Source organism: Anomaloglossus baeobatrachus, chromosome 5 (genome assembly GCF_048569485.1).
Source record: "Anomaloglossus baeobatrachus isolate aAnoBae1 chromosome 5, aAnoBae1.hap1, whole genome shotgun sequence".
Taxonomy (NCBI): Eukaryota; Metazoa; Chordata; class Amphibia; order Anura; family Aromobatidae; genus Anomaloglossus; species Anomaloglossus baeobatrachus.
Window position 1 is genome coordinate 63141515 of NC_134357.1, and position 16207 is coordinate 63157721.

Below are 16207 nucleotides of genomic sequence, written 5' to 3' on the forward strand. Positions count from 1 at the left end.
ATGATTTTGCACTCCTCCAGTCTCTAGGGACCGTCCCCTGTCGCAGCTTGATCCCTCCACCGATGTTACTGTGGAACAGGCCACCGTAGCCTACAACTACCCGTGGCGCCTCTAGGACCTCTCCGTGGTACCTCTAGGATTGCCCGTGGTACCTCTAGGACTACCCGTGGCCCTGCGACTCCTTCTGTCTCCTACGTGGTGTCACCTGGACCTCTGGGTCCCAGGATCTTCACCAGGAAGCGTCTCCTTCGGTTTCTCTGCTCCTGTCTGACTTGGAGCTTTCTTTCCTTCTTTCTTTCTTTCTTTCTTTTCTCCTCCTTGCCTGCCTCCAGCAGGCCTCCTCCTCCCTCCTTTCTCTCGTTCTTCTTCTCCAACTACATGCTCACTCTCTCACTCCCTGAGGTAAACTGAAACTAACTTGACCTTCCTTTCTCTATCTGCTCTCTGGTGGCTCCTCCCACCTCCCCAGTTGCTAAGCTACCACCCTATGGGAGCAGGGATGGGTCTTACGGCCCCTCTCAGCATGCAGCATGGGAGGGTTTTCTGCCACTATCCCTGGTCTCAGTGTGTTCCCAGCAATGGGTGTAGTGTGGATTTACCAGGGGACCGGTGTTCACTCCCTTCCTCACCCAGAATGGGGCATCACACCGCTGATGCGGTGCAATGACCTGTGGCGACGAAAGCCTCAAGGGCGCCACACATCTACCTATTGTCCGTGTCCGTTTGGTGTTTTTATTTCTAGTGATGTCGGCTATTCTTTCTATTTCTGTGTATGTCGGTCAATCTCCCTGAGTCCGTCGGTCGGTCTCTCTGTCTCTCTGTCGGTCTCTCTGTCTGTCTGTCCCTCTCTCACAGTCTGTCGGTCAGTTTCCCCCCCTCTCTCATACTTACCGTTCCCCGAACTCCGGCGCGGCGCTGCACGGCATTCACACTGCTGCGGCGGCTTTTACTATTTTGAAAAAGCCGGCCGCTCATTAAACAATCTCCTATTCCCTGCTTTCCCCGCCCACCGGCACCTATGATTGGTTACAGTGAGACACGCCCCCACACTGAGTGACAGGTGCCTCACTGCACCCAATCACAGCAGCCGGTGGGCGTGTCTATACTGTGCAGTAAAATAAATAAATAAATAATTAAAAAAAAACGGCGTGCGGTCCCCCCCAATTTTAATGCCAGCCAGATAAAGCCATACGGCTGAAGGCTGGTATTCTCAGGATGGGGAGCTCCACGTTATGGGGAGCCCCCCACCCTAACAATATCAGTCAGCAGCCGCCCAGAATTGCCGCATACATTATATGCGACAGTTCTGGGGCTGTACCCGGCTCTTCCCGATTTGCCCTGGTGCTTTGGCAAATCGGGGTAATAAGGAGTTAATGGCAAGGGAGAGACCCCTGGAGATGTAATGGGGGCCGTGTCTTGTGTTATACAGCCTTGTACAAAAAACATAAAATACATAAATGGTACAATCCAATAAACTATATTATGTGTGTAGTGTGTCACAACAAGTCTCCTTTTGGTGATTTTGGTTTTGCGGTCATGCTTTGCACAGTCATCTCCTCTCTTATCCCGTTATATACAGCCACATACTACAGTACATCACTCCTGTCACATTCATCCTGCAGTACATGGCTCCTCTCATCTATATACAGCCTCCTCCTCTAGTACATGGCTCCTCTCATCTATATACAGCCTCATCCTGCAGTACATGGCTCCTCTCATCTATATACAGCCTCCTCCTCTAGTACATGGCTCCTCTCATCTCTATACAGCCTCCTCCTCTAGTACATGGCTCCTCTCATCTCTATACAGCCTCCTCCTCTAGTACATGGCTCCTCTCATCTCTATACAGTCTCCTCTAGTACATGGCTCCTCTCATCTCTATACAGCCTCCTCCTCTAGTACATGGCTCCTCTCATCTATATACAGCCTCCTCCTCTAGTACATGGTTCCTCTCATCTATATACAGCCTCCTGCTCTAGTAGATGGCTCCTCTCATCTATATACAGCCTCCTCCTCTAGTACATGGTTCCTCTCATCTATATACAGCCTCCTCCTCTAGTAGATGGCTCCTCTCATCTATATACAGCCTCCTCCTCTAGTACATTGCTGCTCTCATCTATATACAGCCTCCTCCTCTAGTACATGGCTCCTCTCATCTATATACAGCCTCCTGCTCTAGTACATGGCTCCTCTCATCTATATACAGCCTCCTCCTCTAGTACATGGCTCCTCTCATCTATATACAGCCTCCTCCTCTAGCACATGGCTCCTCTCATCTATATACAGCCTCCTCCTCTAGTACATGGCTCCTCTCATCTATATACAGCCTCCTCCTCTAGCACATGGCTCCTCTCATCTATATACAGCCTCCTGCTCTAGTACATGGCTCCCCTGCCTAATCCTCCCCCTTGTGCAGGACAGTGCCGCTATCAATTCGTCTTCAGAGCAGTTGAGCCCGGCACTGTGAAACAGGAGGCTCCGCCCCCTCCTGCAACATCATCATCGTTGTAGCCACGACCGAGCTCCCGCCCCTGTTAGTTCACTTTCCAGTAGTAAAGATGGCGGAACATATGGAAATGACAGCAGGAAAAGTGAAGAAAACCTCTATGATCTGCTGATAAACACAGAGTGGCCTCTGGACCTGATGAGCAGGTGAGTGGCTGATACCAGAGAGTTGTGATCAGTCAGCAGCTGTTCCCAGTGCAGACAACACATTGGTGGACCGGACAGGACGCGAAGCGATGAAATCACAGCAGTCTGGAAGTTGTAGCTCCAAAGTTTGATAAGTCTACCTGTGCCCATAGGAAACATAGAAGTGCACACTTGGTATAGCGACTGCCTGGGACACCTCCTGGTCAGCAAACCCCTCACCCCCCGCTGCCTCGCCTGCCTGCAACTGTCTTTGGCAATGTGTCCCCTCGTCCCTCTGCAACTGTCCCTGGCATTGTGCCCATCACCCTCTGCTACTGCATTTGGCCTTGTTCCCACTATGCTTCTTGCGCCTGACAGAACACTCCTCTGCTCTTACGCCTAGCAGGCCGCCCCTCTGCTACTGCGCCTGACAGTGTGATGTGTCTTTTGCCCCTCTGCAACAATGCCTGGCATTGTGCCCCTTGCCGCTCTGCAACTTACACCTGGCATTACTCCACTTGCCTTTCTGCTACTGTACCTGACAGTGTGTCCCTCATCCCTCTGCTACTTACACCTGGCAGCAGGCCCCTCAGCAACTGTGCCTGGCAATCTGTCTTTTGCCCGTCTGCAATGATGCCTGGCATTATTCCACTTTCCCCTCTGCTATTGCGCCTGGTATTGAGCCCCTTTCCCCTCTTGCTATTTGCGCTTGGCAGCACGCCTCTTTACTATTGCACCAGGCAGAGTCCCCCTTGCCCATCTGCTACTGCACCTGGCGGCTTGCCCCCCACCCCACTGCTGCTGTGCTTAGCAGCATGCCCCTCTGCTACGGTGCCTGATAGTGCACCCCTCTTCTTTGGCACCTGGCAGCAAACCCGTCTGCTGGGGCACCTGGCAGTGCCCCCCCCCCAGCTGCAGCGCTCCCCCTGCTGCGGTGCCTGGCGCCTCTTGGCGTCTTGTACTATGGCTGGCAGTGTTTCCCTCTGCTGCAGTACCTGGCAACACGCCCCTCTGCTGTGGTGCATACTAGAGCACTCCTCGCTCTGTTACTTTTGCTTGGCAGAACGCTCCTTGCCTCTCTGCTACTACCCCTGCAGCATGTGCCTTGCCCCTCTGATACTATGCCTGGCAACATGCTCCTCTGATACTGCACCTGGCAGCGTGCTCCTCTGCTACTGCACCTGGCACTCTCTAGCAGCACACCACTCTGCTGCAGTGCCTGGCAGCGCCCCTCTGCTACTGCGCCCTAAATCCTTCTATGGCTTATTTTTGGGGTAGGTCTTATTTTCAGGGAAACAGGGTAGCTATTGGCCGAATGACAGCTGCCAGTTATCTCTTCAGACCCTCCCACACACAGAATAACTTGCTCAATTGAACTGTCCTGTGTTTTATATGAGAAAGCCGCTTTCGAACAACTTTGGCTTATCTCACTGGGAACAAAAGGAATGACAGTCCAAAATTGGACATGCCGGATCCTTAATGCCTGCCATCACTAATCTAGGACATAGTAGCTGCTATGGGCTGTCATTAACTCTTTATTACCCCGATTGCCACGGCACTAGGGTAATAGGGATGAGCTGGGTAAATTCCTGGGACTGTCACATCTAATGGATGTGGCAATTCCGGGCGGCTGCTAGCTGATATTTTTAGGCTGGGAGGCTCCCAATAACGTGGGTCTCCCCAGCCTGAGAATACCAGCCCCCAGCTGTGAGGCTTTATCTTGGCTGAGTATCAAAATGAGGGGGACTGCATGCCGTTTTTTTTAAATTATTTATTTATTTTATTGTACGATATAGACCCGCTCACCGGCGTCTGTGATTGATTGCAGTCAGACAGCTGTCACTCAGCATGGGGGCACGTCTGACTGCAAGCAATCATAGGCGCCAGTGGTCGTGGGAAGCAGTGAGTATGAAATGAGCCTAATGAGCGGCCAGCACTTTCAGAAGCAGAAGAGGCCGCAGGAGCAGTGTGACAGTCGCGCCGGTGATCGGTGAGTATGAAGCGAAGAGAGGGAGAGAGAATGGAGTAAAGTTGGTGACCTGTGTTTTCGTTGACAAAAATGCATCCAAAACGCATCCAAAATGCAGTGCAAATACACAACTAACATTTTGGTTGTGTTTTGACACATCTCATTCATTTCAATGGGTGACAAAACGTGACCAAAATGTAAAAGAATGAACATGCTGCTTTTTGTTGTCAAAGATTTTGACAAATATTTGTCAAACAAAACGATGCCTAAAAAACAGCAACTCAAAAACAAATCAAAAAGGAGCCTCTGTTAGGAGTCTCAACACAGAAAATAGCCAGATATCCCTCCGGGAAGGGCCTAGCCAAAGAGTGGCTCTTTTTAGGAGACCACCATAACCACCATATTAAGTGGCCCTTTTAGTCAATATCCAGCTCTTGACGAGTTTAAAGATATGACACGGGAAATAACAAAGCCAGGTATCCATCCACAGACAGCTGTTTCGGGGTATTGCTCCTCTTCAGTGTGGAGTAGGATTCTGGCTAGGTGGGAGCAATGCCTAGTAGATCAGCAAGACAAAACAATCACTGATTTAGGGGAGACCCGCCAGAGAAAACACTGGAGGCAGCTAGCGAGGGCGCTGAACACTGATAAGGGACAATACCTCAAAACAGCTGTCTGTGGATGGATACCTGGCCTTGGTATTTCCCTTGTCATATCTTTAAACTTGTCAAGAGCTGGATATTGACTAAAAGGGCCACTTAATATGGTGGTTATGGTGGTCTCCTAAAAAGAGCCACTCCTTGGCTAGGGCCTTCCCGGAGGGATAACTGGCGATTTTCTGTGTTGAGACTTCTAACAGAGGCTCCACAGACCTTTTTGATTTGCATACTTCCCAGGGGGCAATGCACCTAGGATTTCACTGTGTTGAGCGCCCTCGTTGGCTGCTGGCAGTGTTTTCTCTGGCTGGTCTCCCCGAGATCAGTGATTGTTTTGTCTAAAAAAAAGCAACGTGAGGATGGAAATTGTGATTTCTCATAGACTTTGCTGGGGAAGCAAAAGCATGCAGTTTGTCATTGACACAGTGCAGTTTAAAACGCAACCAAAACGCAAGAAAAAACGCAATGCGGAGAGACCCTTAGTGTTGCGAGTTGGACATCGTAAAAGGAACCCTGAAAACCTCTTTTTTTAATTTGTTTTGTTATTCAGTGTGTAGTGGACTGTTGTTTTTGGGGGACCCATCATACTGTGTATAGGGGAGCTGTACATGGGGAGACATTATTAAATGTTAAGAAAGCACTTAATCATTATTGTTATAAGGGCACTCAGGGTATTGTAACCATCAAAGGAGTACATGGGGCATTATTATTACTTTTTAGGAGAAAAATGTGGACACTTTTCTAGGGCACTTGCACAGTGCATTAATATTTTCCACCATTAATATTTTTTACCATGTAAAGGGCATGGTGCTGACATTACTGTGTGGGGCAGTAAGAGGAGCACATTTTTGTGCCACACGGCTGGTGCAGTAATAGGGGCATATACAGCAGCACCAAGAGGAAAGGGGTCAGCTCACCAGCAGGAGAAGACGTCCGTTGCAGCGGAAACTGGGTGTCAGCAGGAGCACATAGAATAGGAATATCCGGCAATCGGCGACTTCTTAAAAACTCATCCTTTATTTATCAAAAATTTCATAAAAAACTTGTAACATCAAGACATAAAATCCAAAAAATAATCCATGGTAGGTAACCTATGAACAAATCGCGTTTTGTTCATAGGTTATCGACCATGGATTATTTTTTGGATTTTATGTCTTGACTAGCTGTAGTACCCGGCGTTGCCCGGGATAGTAACTGTCTCTCTGTTTCTCACCCTCTCTATCTGTCTCTCAATCACAGCTCCTATTAATGGCCTGTAGCTCCTAGTGTCATTGACTTTAATGTAACCAGTTTTTTTGGTGAATAACTGTAAAACGCAGGGTTAAACCCTCCCCTCAAAATATAGTCTATGACGTTCCCTAAGTCACATGAGGCGGCTGTGCAAAATTTTGTGATTGTAAATGCGACGATGCGGATTCTTTTAATGGACATAACACACACATACACACATACCTACATACACTCAGCTTCAAGGGCAATCGACAATGGTCGCAGAGGTCGCCATTGCGACCACGCCCGGCAGATCAGCAGCCGGCTCCTCTCTGTGAGATAGGAGCTGCGCTGTTCTGTAGCAGACTTCATGAGTCAAGGGGCCCTGGTGTCAGCGGTTGCAGCACCGGGCCCCCCTTGCCAGTCATCGCACACAGCTATGATGAAGCATGGAGCGGCCCTGTGCCTGCACGGTGACCTCACTCCTGTGTAACTGCTGTGCTGAGGCATGCAAAGCAGAGAGCACAGGATGGGAGGACACTGACTGGAGTAGCGGTGAAATGAGGAGAGGTGAGTACTTGTTTTTTTTTTTTTAAAATCAGTGAGTACATGGCCAGAGGCCTCGGGGGTTGCATTATACATGGAGGCTGCATAATACAATATGAAGGTTTATGGGGCTGCATTATAATACATATAGGACTATGGGGGCTACATTATAATATATGGAGGACTATGGAGGCTACCTTATACATGGACTATGGGGGTGCATTATAAAACATGGAGGACAATGGGGGTGCATTATAATATATGGAGAACTATGGGGTGAATTATAATATATGGAGAACTATGGGAAATGCATTAAAATAATTGGAGGGCTATGAGGACTACTTTATACATGGAGGACTATGGGAAATGCATTATAATACATGGAGGACTATGGGGGTGTATTATAATATATGGAGGACTGTATGGTGCAGTATAATATATGGAGTACTATGGGCTGCATTATAATATATGGAGAACTATGGGGTGAATTATAATACATGGAGAACTATGGGAAATGCATTATAATACATGGAGGATTATGGGGGTGCATTCTAATATATGAAGAGTAATGTGGGACCCCTTATACTATATGGAAGGCTATGTGGGGGCCATTATTGTATTTGAAGAACTACATACGAGGGTGGACAAAGATACAAGCATGGGATGGGAACGTTTTGTACTGAGGGAAAAAGGCTCTTTCCCTTAGCACCTAGCTTTCCCATATTCTGCTATACATCTGTCAGCACCCAACTTTTCCATATTCTGATATGGTAAAGCTGGGTGCTGAGGGAAAGATGTATAGTAGAGCATAGGGAAGCTAGGTGTCGAGGATGAGATGGATATCAGAACATAGGAAAGCTGGGTGCTGAGGATAAAGGGGGTGTTATACGTAGCAATATCGCTGGTGAAAACACCCGCCCCTGTCGTTTGTGTGTCACGGGCAAATCGCTGCCCGTGGCGCACAATATCGTTAGGAGCCGTTACACGGACTTACCTGCCTAGCGACGTCGCTTTTGCCGGTGAACCGCCTCCTTTCTAAGGGGGCAGTTTGTGCGGCGTCACAGTGGCGTCACTAAGCGGCCGCCCAATAGAAGCGGAGGGGCTGAGATGAGCGGGACATAACATCCCACCCACCTTCTTCCTTCTGCATTGCCAGCGGCCACAGGTAAGCTGCAGTTCGTTGTTCCCGAGGTGTCACACGTAGCGATGTGTGCTGCCTCGGGAACGACGAACAACCTGCGTGCTCAACAATCAACGATTTTTTAAAAAGGAACGACGTGTCAACGATGCACGATTTGGTGAGTATTTTCCATCGTTAATGGTCGTTCGTGTCACACACAACAACGACGCTAATGATGCCGGATGTGCGTCACGGAATCCGTGACACCGGCGATATATCACTAGATACGTCGCTGCGTGTGATGGGGCCTTAAGAGCCAAATGTCAGTGTCATTATCCTGTACCCCGAGTGTCAGTGTCATTATCTTGTATCCCAAGTGTCAGTGTACATGGCTTGGGGGGGGGGGGGCAGCAGATCCAAACCTTGTATCGGGACCCATAAAACTCTAGTTACGCCACTGCTGATACCTGTTCTGTGTTTTGGAGACACTCCTGGTTTTTACATCCAAACAATGATGAAACACTGATGCAAAATACTGACGTGTGAAAGAGGCCTAACAGGCAGTGGACAGCAAGTTAGACAAGAGGGAGACAACTAGTGACGAGATATTTAAGAAACTTGTAGTGACTTTTTTAGTCAGGGGGAGCGGAAATTAAACAACATTTTTAAATAAAATGATTTGCAGATGGGCTAAATATCACATTGTATATCAAATAAGATGGCCATTTAAAGATCTGCGGCACCAATGCAACGTGACCTACCTATCAACTGGTCCAACTGGTCCAGGAAGCCATTATCTATCCCCCATGAGATGGCTGCATTGTCATTGTAAATAAGCACTTGTACCTTGCCCCTCCCCCATCTCATTGTAGATTGTAAGCTCTCACGAGCAGGGTTGCCATTTTTCCCTTTAAATATTGTATCTTCTATAATTGTTACTTGTTTGTATATGTTTATGTATATGATATGTATATGTATATGAGCCTCCTGAATTTTAAAGCGCTGCGGAATATGTTGGCGCTATAGAAATAAAGATTATTATTATTATTATCATGTACCTAATAAATAGTCGCTTATTATGTTTCTGCAAAGCTTTTGGTCCCAGAGAGCCTCTACATGAAATTAGAGGTATTGAGAGATATATTTTAACTATGGATTGCAGCAGTCTAGTATAAAACTAAGCTACAGTTGCAATTTCTTAAGGGTTCCATATTAAATTTTAAAGAAGCGGAAGTACCAGAAACTCTGGTACCACAACTCTGGCAGACAATGGAGGCATGTATAACAGGACTGCCGCGGAAACACCATCACATGTCTCAACGCTGGCATGAAACTAGCCAGGTCTTTCACCGGGAAGGAACAACCACGGGAAGGGCAGTCTCCAGTCAAGGAAACCGCCTATGCCGAAACATGGTATCCATCCACAGACAGCTGTTTCGGGGTATTTGCCCCTCATCAGTGTGGAGTAGGAAACTGGCTAGTGGGAGCAATGCCTAGTAAAAGACTACATAAGCAAGGATGATTGACCTTAGGGAGATCAACATCCAGCACCACGGAGACACCATCACATGTTTCTCAACGCAGTGATTCTAGAACAAGGCCCCCCTCATTGTCTGAGGCATCCATCCATCCATCTACGGTAAAAGCCGCTTTACATGCAGCGACATTGCTAACAAGATGTCGTTGGGGTCACGGAATTCATGACGCACATCCGGCCTCGATAGCGACGTCGTTGCGTATGAAACGCACGAACAACCGTTAACGATCAAAACTATTTACCTTATCGTTGACGCGTCGCTCTATTTCCAATTATCGTTGCTGTTGCAGGACGCAGGTTGTTCGTTATTTCTGCGTTAGTACACATCGCTATGTGTGACACCGCAGGCACGAGGAACATCACCGTACCTGCGGCCGCCGGCAATGAGGAAGGAAGGAGGTGGGCAGGATGTTCCGCCCGCTTATCTCCGCCCCTCCGCTTCTATTGGGCAGCCACTTAGTGACATCGCTGTGACGCCGCACGAACCGCCCCCTTAGAAAGGAGGCGGTTCACTGGCCACAGCAACATCGCTAGGCAGGTAAGTCCATGTGACCATTCTTAGCGATGTTGTGCGCCACGGGTAGCGATTTGCCTGTGACGCACAACCGACGGGGGCGGGTGATTTAACCAGCGACATCGCTAGCGATGCCGCTGTATGTAAAGAGCCCTTAAGTCTGAGGCGGCTTGGGAGAATTCATCAATAGCTTAATGACCGTTGTCTGACATTTCTGTTACACAAAAATTTTGGGACTGTGTGCCATTATAGTGATGGTTTTGCCACTTTTCTTTTAGAAGGTGAGTGATGCATAGATAGATGGGCAATTTCCCACCATGACTGGACAGATTTACTTTATTTTACTTCAGAAATTGGTGTCAATTATAGTAAATATGGATTTCAGTTTGTGGAGAACAGGCAGCCCAAAAATGCACCTGTACCGCCCCCCGTGGAAGCAGCCGAGCTGCTCGTATCTGGGTTCGCTGTGGCTCGAGGGTCTCCGGACCCGGGGGTCATGCGGCCACTCGAATGAAAAGGGGGGTATTTACAGGGGAGTTATAGTTTGTGACGCCAACCGTGGTGTGTGGTAATTGGGAGTACCACCGCTGCTGTTGGGAGTACCCGGGGATGATAGAACGGGGCAGCAAGGTGTTGAAACCCTCCACGGGTAGGTGGTACCCCGGAACTCGGTGAAGGGGGATGCTGTGGGGATGCAGAGGTCACTCTCGTACTCAGTTCATAAGCAGACACCGACAACCGGGTAAACCAAGTCTCTGGGTACCACTGCCATTGAGGGGAGCTCGTCCGGGTCCCGTCCCCAAGTGGTGCTGCCTGGTGGTCCGTGACCTGCCTCCTGGCACTTAGTTTAGACTTCAACTTGATGGCCGTAGCGGGGAACTAGCCAGGCCCCGCTCCCTACTAAGTATGGGAGCTTGCTCTCAAGGTTCACGCTTTTGGATTTTGTGGACCGTTTTGGTTGGAAAGTCCTATCCCCCTCGTTGCGCTAATGCCCCGATTCTGGAGCGGGTGGGAACGGATCATAAAGGCTCCGTTCTCCTCAGGTGAATTGTCGGGTTGCCTGAAGCTACTCCCCGACCTAGGGTCCATGTACCCCGTCGTGCCTTCGGTCCCGGACCAGTGACAGGGCTAGGATTTCGGCCGTCCTCCTCGACGGGTCCGAGCACCTCGCCACAATCCCCTGCAACCAGGGGTCCAACTCCTCTAGGCCCAGACCACCGTCTACCTACTACTACTACCAGACTACTACTACACTCCTCACCTCCCCTCCCTGACCCGCCAGGTGGGTGACTCTATTCCACTCAAGCTGTCCACTGGTGTATCAGGCGGGTGTGGTGCAGGGTGTCTCTAGGGTTTTGATTTGCTGTTGGAGGCAACACCACTTAAGTAGGGACCCAGAACCAAGAGGAAGGCGGAATACTACACGGAAGGGCAGCTTGTGCAGTACCCCGTGACGACCTGATAGTCCAGGGGTGTCACACTCCAACAGACCTTTGACCAAGACTAGCAGGAGTTGAAACTAAGCCCTCATGAATAAGACAGAGGATAGCGTTCCAAACGTTAGGAGTTCGACCACTGGGACCCTCAACGATTCTGAGAACGAGGCTCTGAAGTAATGTGCTTGGCTGGTCTTCGGCACTGCCATTAAAAATAAATGAAGCAGATGTGCGCATGCTCGACCTCCACTCCATTCAGACAAGGCTCTTGCCCAATCAGTGGGGACCCCAGTGGAGATCCTAGTGGGTCAGATCCCCAACGATCAGGAGGCTATCCGCTATACTATGGATAGGGAATAACCTCCAAACTTGGTACAACCACTGTGAGGAAGAGTAGCTAGAACAATGGAGGGAAGGTTAATAAAGTAGTATCAAAGACACAACTGTCAGATAAATTGGTGGACCTCAGCTATTTTTATCGCTGATCTTTTATCTCCTTGAACATGTCCATGCAAGTAAAGCCCTTTCTATTCTCTTTGTGCCTCAGTCAGCCCATTCTCCTCTTGACTTCTATGATCTGCAAAAGTTTTTTGCTTTTTTTTCCACATAGTCCCCAGTCTCTAATTATAATCTAGTTCAATAGCCAGAATCGGCCAGCACTACATGCACACAGAGGCAGAAGATTAGCAACAGATGGCACGAAAGCATAAGATTCTGAGAAGGAGGAGACAGATTGCAGAATGTGAAATTCAACTGCTGCTTCATGGAAACAAAGCTCATCTGTTCAACACATTCTTCTAAATGTGCACTTTTTGCTCTCTTTATGCTTGTTCGTTTTCCCCCATGCACCAAAATGGAGCAACATCCTGCAAAAGCAAGGCAGACAGATCTAGGTCATGTATTTGTGTCAGCTAATTGGGGAGGTTACCAGACACAACACCCCCAGCAAGTGGCATTTTATTATTATTCTACTGTATATATGTGATCTGCGTGGGCCATGTGGATTTTCTAAATTACAATGAAATCTTAAAATGATGAAAGTAATTTGTTACATTTGCATACACCTCCACAAAGCCACCTACTGGGCGGCATACAGTGCCTTGCGAAAGTATTTGGCCCCTTTGAATTTTTCAACCTTTTCCCTCATTTCAGGCTTCAAACATAAAGATACAAATTTTAATGTTATGGTGAAGAATCAACAACAAGTGGGACACAATTGTGAAGTTAAACGAAATGTATTGCTTATTTTAAACTTTTTTTAAAAAATGAATAACTGAAATGTGGGGCGTGCAATATTATTCATCCCCTTTACTTTCAGTGCAGCAAACTCACTCCAGAAGTTCATTGAGGATCTCTGAATGATCCAATGTTGTCCTAAATGACCGATGATGATAAATATAAGCCACCTGTGTGTAATTGACTCGCCCACCCCAGGGCTATGGGACACCCGGTGCCGGGCCGGACTAGTCCGGTGGTAGTCAGTGGTGGCTGGGCCCGGCTCCGTGGCCCTGGTGGGTGTCAGTTGAATATGTGGCTTGAATTAAAGTTTGTGTTCGTGACGCCACCTGTGGTATGCGGCTACTAAGCCGCCGCTGCTGTGTGAGGCCACCGGGATGATGTGATAGCAGCTATGGTGGTACTGCTCCCCACAGGTGGAGCAATGCCCGGGGCACAGTTGGTGCTTGTAAATGTCTATGCAGATGAAATAACTGAGGCAACTTCAGAGGTGCAGTTCAAGTTCTTTTACTCACAGTTCTTGTCAGGGCAGGCAGAACCCTTGGACTGCTGGGACCGCTGTCAGGGACCTCCGTCTTCTGGGTGATTCAGAGTGTGAAATCCGGTACCCTCTCTCTCTTAGTGTCTCTTTCTCTGCTGTCTTCACTAGCCTTGCCTTAGTTAGATGGACTTTGGCTTGGCCTCCATTACAGCCTCCAGGCTGGGGGGTCACCTGTCGGCTGATTACCCCTTTTCTGAAGGTCTGCTCTGGGTTCTGGCCCTGGGAGCTTGCAATTCCCTGGGCCTCGGTTTTTACTGTCTGGAGATTGTCTTTTCACTCCTCCAGTTTCTAGGGACCGTCCCCTGTCGCAGCTAATCACTCCACCGATGTCACTGTGGACCAGGCCACCGCAGCCTGCAGCTACTCGTAGCGCCTCTGGGCCCTCGACTTCGGTACCCAACAAGGACAGCTCGTGGTACCTACAGGACTACCCGCGGCCCTGCGACCCTTTCCTTCCTTCTCTTCTTTCTCCTCCTTGCCTGCCTCAGCAGGCCTCCTCCTCCCTCCTTTCTCTCGTTCTTCTCCTCCAACTACATGCTGCTTCTTTCACTCCCTGAGGTAAACTGAAACTAACTTGACCTTCCTTTCTCTATCTGCTCTCTGGTCTCCTCCCACCTCCCCAGTTGCTAAGCTACCACCCTATGGGAGCAGGGATGGGTCTTACAGCCCCTCTCAGCATGCAGCATGGGAGGGTTGCCTGCCACTTTCCCTGGTCCTGTGTGTCCCTAGCAATGGGTGTAGTGTGGATTTACCAGGGGACCGGAGTTCACTCTCTTCCTCTCCCAGAATGGGGCATCACACCGCTGATGGGGTGCAATGACCTGTGGCGGCGGAAGCCTCAGGGGCGCCACACTCCCCCACAGCAAATCCCAGCACGTCCTCGGGCTGAAAAACAACAAAAACATGTGGAGAAACTGCAAAAACATTTTTGTATGCAATAACATAAAACAGTAAAACATTTCTTCCCTTTATGGGAGGCACATATCATAAACGTTGCAAACTTCTTATAAAGAAAACTCTAAGTGTGCACTTCCAGTCCATTGCACGGTTCAGGCAAATCCCCCATAATTCTGGTAGGGGGCACAACGGGTGCAACTAATTACATTTTTGGCTACAACAAGTCCAGTAGCCCGGCAGTTCGTTTCTTTCAATCAAACAAAATGACATAATCAACCAGCCATTAAGTCCAATGGCCTGGTTACATAGGACACATAAACAACATACCAGCCACTAAGTCCAGTGGCCTGGTATGACATGCCACATACACTTCCACCGGGGCCCACATTCCAGTTCAGTGGCCCGGTAGCACATAACATGGGGGGTGACGTCTTCAAAAAGAATAAGGGGCAAAACACAGCAGGAAAGGGTGTCGTCTTCGAAAAGAATGAGGGGCAGACAGGGGCTATCTACAGTTCAGCATCTCTTCATCTTTACTTGTAGGGATTCTTCTCCGGCTCCCCACCTGGCAGCAGGTAGACAGCGGTCAGCACAGTCTGCGTCTGCTGGTCTTGGCGGGCCGCGCCTGGCATGGCGGCGGCCTGTATTGGAGTCGCTGCTGCGGTGTGAATGGGCGCCGCTCCGGCGGCAAAATCTTGGCGGGCCGCACCTGGCGTGGCTGCGGCCCGGATCGGCGTCGCCGCGCCGGGCGTCCCTCCAGGGACCGCGGGCATGGCAGCGGGGGTTGGGGCACCCGCGCCGGCAGGGGCATTAAATGACTCACCCCTCAGTAGCATCTCCGGTGTTCTGGCGGTCGCTGCTCCGCGCGTCGCTTGCCGGATCTGCTGCATCACCTTCGCTGCGATAAGGTACATTTTCTTTATCTGCTGGTCTGGCATTTAGACTCTCTCTGCCAGCCTGCCAGCTTATCTAGTCGCCATTTCTTTTTCTTCCGCTTTCTATGGCGGGCACCGCTTCGCGCGCTTTTCTTGGACAAGGGGGCGGGGCTTCTCTTCGCGCCCTTTCTTCTTGCACGCCCCCCTTCTTCCCGCTCTCAGCAGCGCTAATGGCGGCGGTTTCTCAATAAAGTACACAGTCTGTCACACGGTTCTTCAGGCGCACAGTACCCGGTTAGACCGGGCACGAAATCCTGTTCACAGCGCCAAGGTTGACTCGCCCACCCCAGGGCTATGGGACACCCGGTGCCGGGCCGGACTAGTCCGGTGGTAGTCAGTGGTGGCTGGGCCCGGCTCCGTGGCCCTGGTGGGTGTCAGTTGAATATGTGGCTTGAATTAAAGTTTGTGTTCGTGACGCCACCTGTGGTATGCGGCTACTAAGCCGCCGCTGCTGTGTGAGGCCACCGGGATGATGTGATAGCAGCTATGGTGGTACTGCTCCCCACAGGTGGAGCAATGCCCGGGGCACAGTTGGTGCTTGTAAATGTCTATGCAGATGAAATAACTGAGGCAACTTCAGAGGTGCAGTTCAAGTTCTTTTACTCACAGTTCTTGTCAGGGCAGACAGAACCCTTGGACTGCTGGGACCGCTGTCAGGGACCTCCGTCTTCTGGGTGATTCAGAGTGTGAAATCCGGTACCCTCTCTCTCTTAGTGTCTCTTTCTCTGCTGTCTTCACTAGCCTTGCCTTAGTTAGATGGACTTTGGCTTGGCCTCCATTACAGCCTCCAGGCTGGGGGGTCACCTGTCGGCTGATTACCCCTTTTCTGAAGGTCTGCTCTGGGTTCTGGCCCTGGGAGCTTGCAATTCCCTGGGCCTCGGTTTTTACTGTCTGGAGATTGTCTTTTCACTCCTCCAGTTTCTAGGGACCGTCCCCTGTCGCAGCTAATCACTCCACCGATGTCACTGTGGACCAGGCCA